Here is an 8,023-nt window from a genome sequence, read left to right as displayed (position 1 = left end):
TGCGCGGTTGAACGAGTGGGTGGAAGTTCACCTCGCCCAGGGATGTTTACCACCTCCAAGCTAAGTTGGGGGATATAAAGAGCATATGATATCCTGAGTCCTTTCACGCAAGTATGGCGAAATGTATCCCCTGACAATCCCAAAAGTTGTGGGTTGTTGTCGAGAATCACACTCACTCTGCTTCCAACCTCATCTATCCAACTCCCAGCCCAACCTACCCCATGCAAGTAAGGCAAAATCTGAGTAACACAGTCATGGTTGGTCATTTGGTTTTACGCGAGTCCTTCGTCCTCTCCTGGGAGCTTCCAGTCAGGACTATTTGTCTCTTTTCAAAGCATATCTATACATTACTGGTGCAAGTAATCTTTGGAGTTACAGCATGTAAACTGCAAACTCTCTCTCAGTGTCAGGATTCGATGTGGGAGGGACATTGGATATTAAACACGCTCGTCTGATTGGCGGAGCGCTTAACAACCCCCCGCAGCCTTTTTGGATTGGGTAAACTCGATAAACGTTAAAGCGAAATGGTTTCGTTTTGCACAATCCCTAATTGGAAATGTTTTCAAAATGCCCGAACTCCATTTGAAACATTTCACAGTTTTCACTTTGCTGATAAGATGGACGGAGAAGGGTTGAATTTTTTTTTCTTCTGTGAGCGGTTGAGTGGGTGGGTGAGTTGGATAATGGGTGGAAAATGTACTCGGGTATGCATAGCATTTTCTCTGGGAATTTTCTCTTTCTAGTTGAGGGTATTGCGGTTGTTATAATATTTTAGTCTTACAACGAAGAGTATCAACGAAAAGGGTTTGTTTGGAGTTTGGGTTGATGATGATAATGATGATGTATTTAGAATGAAAGTTTTGTAGATTTACGGTAATGATGTATAGTGGAAAGAAAAGAAAGGTTTCAGCTTCTTTTTTTTGCGGAACGAAAAATGAACAATTTGAAAAGCACTTACCTAAAAGTTTCTTTTCGTTCGTTATAATAGATTGGAGAAGCGCAGGCTACAAAGAAAAGATATTTTTCTTGGAAAATGTTTGCGCTTAATTAAAAAGTTTACCTTTTTTGTGAATGTAACTTTTGCTGGAGTTCATTCACAGACTTGAAAAGAGTTGCAAATATTAACCATCAGAAATAAGGGAAGGCTCTGAGCAGAACAACAAGAATAGTAAATGTGAGGTATGTATGCTTATAGATGATACAGAATGTCAATACAATTCCGAGTATAATTTATTCTAGATGCAAGAGAGAGGCAAAATAATGGAACCAGCTCTTTAATATGGGGCTTGGCATTTAAATGCACTCATTTGTATGATCCGAAGGTAACCAAATTTTTACGCAACCTCGATAGGAAAAAGACAATAAATCATATTATTCATAAAAATGTATGCCAAAGATATTCCCGGGACGGATTAAAAAAGCTGAATATCTGAAAGAAAACCAGACGTCTCAGAGAATATGTGTGACCGGCGTAAAAACCGGTATCCTGTCTAGGTTCACCAGTTCGGTATCCTTAAAAGTTATCTGGCGCCCTGGTCTACGCCACCCTCTCAGGTAGTCTGCTACGTTTTCTTTTTTTATTATCGATGTTGCTCTAATAGACTTTCCAGGCTGGATCATCCTCACCCATACGGATTAAATGACCCGCCCACCGTAAGCTATTCAGCCGGATTTTATTCACAACCATGCGGTCGTGGCATCACTTATAAATTTGTATGTAGGAGGATTCTTTTCTCAAAGATTACGCAATTTGTTTTGATAGTTTAGTTTAGTTTACTGGGGTGAGCTGCAGCTCCGAGTACTCAGGCCATTGTTAGGCCCATTGTATCCTCCTCACATTGGCTGCGCTTAGCCGAAACCACCACCCCAATCTTTTTCATATGGTAGTTTAAGGAACAGTGTCCCGTTAAAAGCCCTACTAGGGTTTTCATGTTCCACTTCTTATGGGATAACAAAAATTCCCTAGGCTCTTTCACAAGGATATTCGACTGCCGGCAAGAGTTCAAATTTCTTTCACTCGGCTGCGTAAATCCTTGCAATTTCACCCTTCAGAGTAGACTTGACAGATGTTTCTGGCCCCACTATTGTGGATCCAGATCCTCGGCGAGCTAGTCTGTCAGCCTCCTCATTACCAACATGATAGCGTGCCCCGGCACCCACATCAGGAATGTTTCGTTCAATCGGCCAAGTTTCAGCAGCACCTCATGACAACTCCACACCAACTGGCTTGATATCTCGTTGCTTTTTAGTGCTGGTAATGCCGCTGAACTGTTGGAAAAGATTCGAATGGTGCGACCCCTACATTTTTGTCACAGGCATTCTTCTGCTCCCAATGAAATGACATATATCTCCGCCTGGAATATGGTCGTCAATTTCCGAGGCGTCGAGGCCAGTTCTATAATCGGATTCCCCGAGAACATCCCTGCGCCCGATCCGCCCTCCATGACTGACCCATCGGTGAAGATTATTAAGTCTGTAATCTGAAAAGACTCATGGCCATTTGTCGACCACTCTTCCCTTTCGGTGATTACGACAGTATATGTCTTTCAAAGATGAATCTGGAAACCATACGATCGGTCGGCATCAGGGCCACCGGCCAACGTCGGCGTAGTAATCATTGCTCCAGTAATACTTAGGCAACCAAACCTTTGAATCTACGTTAGCAGCTTCCTGCTGTTAGCAAAGTTTAGTCTCGGCCACCAGACGATGCATGCACACATCAAAATGGGTTTTATTATTGAGGTTTACATCCAGTGTATCCGTTTTGGTGAAAGTCCCCAAGTCTTACCTATCGCATTCCTACAGCACCAGAGCAGGATTTCTGATATTCTTCCTGGATATAGTGCTTCCACGTTAACTTGAGTCGAAATGTACTCCTAAACACTTGACTGTTTGTGCCAGTTGGATTACCGCCCCTGCTAAGGTGGGTAGCGTATAGTTGCTGCGCCTGACGTTCCTAGTGAACATAATTAGTCCAATCTTCCTAGCGTTCACCATGAGTCCATTGCGAAGGCACCAACTGCGGATTTCATGCAGAGTTGCACTCAAACGTTCATATACTGTGGCAGCAAACTTGCCGGTAATTATCGTAATTATCACGGCTAGGTCGACTGCAAAAGCTTGCGCGAAGACTTTTTGCCCTCTAGGAGCTACAGCTGAGTATCCATTACCAAGAGCCATAACAGTGGAGGGAGAACCTCTCCCTGTGGGCAGCCCCTAAGACATCCTGCTTCAATAGACTTCTGGCCGACTGATATGTAGATTTTTCTCCACTCGGTCGGAAGCTTTTTGCGTCTGTGTAGGGGGCTTCCCTGGTTTGGGAATAAATAGCACCTTCACAACAAGCAAGTTAATTGGAAAATAAGCGTGTGCTAGGCATGCGCGATATATATTCCGAATATGTAGACCCAGGCATTCATTCCCTCTATTACTAGCGCAGGAATGATGCCATCCGGACCTGCGGACTTGTATCTATGGAACGAGTTAAATGCCCATTTTTCTCGCTCCAGTGATACTACTTTGCATGCCAGATTCCAGTCTCTCGGTTAAGGGCTGTATGCACCTGTTGGCTCCGAGATTAGATTTTGGATGCTGCCTGGGAAGTTCAGTTCAAGCAAATGGTTTGTCGTGTTTTCATCGCTTTCTGTGTACCTCCCGTTCTGTAAACGTAAATAACCCAGTTTCTGACTACGTTCTTTAACCGGAATCCGCTTCAGCTTTGAGATTGCCTCAATGATGATCGTTAAGCCGATCTTATGCTCTTCTTTAGAGCCCTCTGTGCCTCTTTATAGCGATTCCAGCTAGCGTCTAAATCACATGAAATGCCACTGTGATGTCGATGACCTCTCGGATCATTTTTCGATGATTGAAGAGGATGGATTATAAGGCATCTCCTTGCTTGGATCATTATTGATGGTGAATGGTGTCAATCCTTATCCTGCCACTATTATATGACCTCGCCCATTGGTCAGGGTTAGCCTAGTTAGTCTTATTTAGTCGGGATACCGAATTCTTCCATGGTAGTGTACAGTTTTACCCCGGCTATGATATCATAAGCGGCCTAGAATTCGATGGAAAAATTGCGCAACTGGTGGTCAGAGAAAATCTGACCTGTTGCTGATTTGTCTTGAGTGCAGTCTCTTTAGTATGAGCCGATGATGTTCTCGACGTACGGGGCTATCCAGCCTAGCACGATAGCTGAGAATATCTTATAGATAGTACTTAGCAACGTGATCCCTATATAATTGCTGTATTGCATGATGATATATGTATGAGCCTTGTTGCAACCATCAAGCATTGATTCGTCCCAAACCTGTCCAACCTTTTTGTCTCGACAGGATGAGAATCCGGATGTATATGGCATCATCCTGCTGACTAGTTGGTAGAATTTCCGTGCCTGGTACGCAGCCTTGTTGATTTTCCCAGGCTTCTTGTTTCTATTTGTAAAGTCGCTTCTTCACTTGAAGGAGGTCATGGTAGCTCTCTTTGAGATTGTTGCATTGCCCGGCATACAACATTCTTTCCTTCCGTTGGTAGCTTACATTCATCGTCGAACCAGTCGTTTCGACTTTTACAAAATTCTTCTGGTGGTTGCGAGAAGCATCGCGCCCTTTACATTGCATTTCTGGATCTGGAGAAAGCGTTTGACCGTGTGCCACATGAACTTCTCTGGTATGCTCTACGGCAGCACCTAGTGCTAGAAGAACTCGTGCGTTGGGTTAAATTACTCTACCATCTCTCACCACTCCTCTTCGTTGTTGTTATGGACACTGTTATGCGAGAAATCAAACGTCCAGCGCCTTATACACTACTTTATGCAGATGACGTTTTCCTAGGGTCTAATAGCAAAAATCATCTCGAGCAACTTGCCCAAAATGGAACGATCGCCTCATGCAATACGGTTCCAGATTGAATCTGAATAAAACTGAATTTATGAGGACCGATCCTCATGAAATAGGCACTATCACTATGAGTGGCAGCGACCTGTCCAGAACTGAGCTATTTAAATATCTCAGATCAATGTTATCCGCCAATGGAGCGCTGCGTTTTGAAATTGCTCCACCCATGAACGCAACCACAACTGGTGTTCTTTATGATCGACACATCAAAAAACGTCTCAACTCTAAAATTTAGTGCAATGTCGTTATGTAATTGCTTAAGTAGATTAGAGTTATCTCTTATCAATCATTCTAACTAAATATTCGTCTTTGTATTACGGGCAAACGGAAGGGGTTGAAGGCTCTACTGACCGCTGTAAGTGATAGCGGGCATGATGCGCTCGTCCTTCGATACCGAGCGGAATGCGGAAAAATTTAGCTTAATGTACGCCGTAGTAAGAGAGAATTTACAGTTGCTTTGGTCATGGAAGCGGAAGATGCGACAAATCGCAATGATTTCAAAAATGTATACCGCACCACGAAAGCACTTGGATGTGGTCGCCAATCATTCGATGGTCCTGTGAAGGACGTCATTCAGGATGGTGAACAACTGACAGGGTGGATGTCAACCGTATCACATCCGGTGAGGTTCCTCCTCTTGTGGATGAAATGGTTAGTCACCGTAACATGCAGATAAGAACTGTTTCTCCAAGCAGAAAAGAAATCATTTCGGCTATCAATGCACTAACACGGAGTAAAGCCGCTAAGCTTGATGTCTCCCCGCAAAGTTATTTATCATTGCACCTGCAGTTATAGCATGGGGAACCCGAGAGCTTTCCCAGGAAGTGCAAGGAGAAGGTGAATGTCAAGATCCCAAAGGAGGGGCCCCGTTTTGAGTATGAAAATTGGAGGGGTATCTGCGCACTGCAAAAATAGTACCTTAAATAATCCTGCAATACATCAAAGATCATCTCGAAAGCTTGATCGACAGAGAGCGAGCTGGTTTCCGCTCCGGATTCTCCTGCATTGATCGAATCAATACCCTACAGATACTTTTGGAATAGTGCACGGAGTTTAGATCTTCGTTGTACCTGCTATCCGTCGATTTTGAGAAAGCTTTCCACAGCATGAACAGGGAGTGTATCTGGAGTGCTCTACGCAAATGACTCTACATTTGGAAGGAGAGGCAAGAAGAATTTGATCGGCGCACAGGCCTGGCACTCGTACGCACTGTGATCTGAAGACGGAAATCGCAGTGTATAGGTCACACATTAAGGAGGGGAATCCACTCTCCCAACGGGCCGACGAAGCAAACGCAAATTTTTCATGATATCAAAATTCACAAGGGGTGAATGCATCCTTACTGAAAACTGTGTCAGTGGTTTGGAAGATTCCAGACAGGACATTTTTCTTTGCAGGTCGAAACTCGTGAAGGTCGCCAAAAATCTTTAACTCATGTTAGCAATGTGACTCTAAAGGAACTTAAAATAATTAGACATTCCAGATTGACTAAAGAAATGATTGATAATGAAGTCAGCTTGAATGCCACACCTGGATCATTTATATTTGACCCTCATATGGCATACACGAAAAGATCTTCTCGTTGGGCTTGTCACATTTTAACGCTTGTCACAGTAACGCTGAAAAAGAAACATGCTTTCATCTCGCTAAATATTTCGTTGTGAAATTTAAAAACGACCAATCTAGCATTTTCAATAAAGTCGTTACAGGTGACGAAGTTTCGATTCATAAATACGGGCTGGAAGTCAAACAGCAGCCTATGGTGTAGAGCCCAGAAGAAACCTATCCGCCCGCAATCTAAAAAAAGTCAGCAACAAAGTACCAGATCAATTTATTTCACCAGGATCAAACTGGTATTCGACTGGAAACTGGTCAAACAGTAACAGTCAAATTGAACCCAGAAACGTGCTTACCACAAGTTTTCAAAAATTTGCTTGCATGGCTAATTGCCATTACTACGATTTAAGGTGACGTCAGACATACTTTTCTCAAAGCGATTTTCGTCCCACCTCTCATGGACCGCAACACATGGATGTACGACTGCTCCTCAAACCAAAAACGGAATCATCTCGGGTATCAATCCTCGTAATGGAAAAGCTATTTACAACCTCTAATATTTCCACAGAAACATGTTTTGAAACAAAATGATGTTTGTCAGGTTTCTGAAGAAATTCACAAGGCTTGAGTAATTAGACGAGTATTTACGTTCTCTTCGCTGTTGCAAAGATAATAGCTATGCCAGCACTGGAATATACAAAGAAGTATCACCATGGTGATTATCACTCTCGATCCTTCCGGCAGGATCAACGCCCTGTAGGTTATAATGGAACAAGGCCCAAAATTATTATTAATAAATCCCTCCACCTGTTGTCATATTGATTTAGTGAACGCTCCAGAAAAATTACTCTGCACTTGTCTCTCTAAGCGCAAAAGAAGTGGCAAAAGAAGTCTAGACACACTTAACAAAATCAAACAAAAAATCGTAGGATTAAAATAATTTCTATATCTAGGAAGTGTTATTTCTGGCGCTGAGCTCGAAGTCGCTCGACCCCTTAACAGCATTTAATCCGCATACCAGCGACCGTTGAAGCTATTCACTCGAAAGCTACTAACTTTCATCAATTCTTATCAATGCAACATCGTGAGGTACTTTGGACTGAGGTAAATTCGGAACCTCGATTAGATTCTTATAGACGTGTTGATTAAAAGGAGAAAGTGGCAATGGATGAGTAATACTTTCCAAAAAGGGTAACAAATCTACTGCTATACCATGCAATAGAGCCCAAGTAAAGCCAATAAACGGATTGCATTGAAGTGAAGCGTCGCAGGATAATTGAAAAGGAGTGGAACTGTAACCTTTCTGAAGAGAACTGAAGCATATCGCCAGATATTCATTCTAAAGCCGCGTAAGTGGGATGGAAGCGGATCTTGACAGGTCGATTCTTCAAGTCACACAGGACATCCAACGTCCAGCGCTCTATACACTGCTTTATGCAGATGATATTTTCCTATTGTCTAATAGCAAAAATGATCTCGCGCAACTTGTCCAAAAATGGAATGATCGCCTCATGCAACACGGTCTCAGATTAATCTAATTAATCTAAACAAAACTGAATTTTTGACGA

Source organism: Hermetia illucens, chromosome 4 (assembly GCF_905115235.1).
Source record: "Hermetia illucens chromosome 4, iHerIll2.2.curated.20191125, whole genome shotgun sequence".
NCBI lineage: Eukaryota > Metazoa > Arthropoda > Insecta > Diptera > Stratiomyidae > Hermetia > Hermetia illucens.
The sequence above is the reverse complement of the archived record's forward strand: the minus strand, read 5'-3'. Positions refer to the sequence as shown.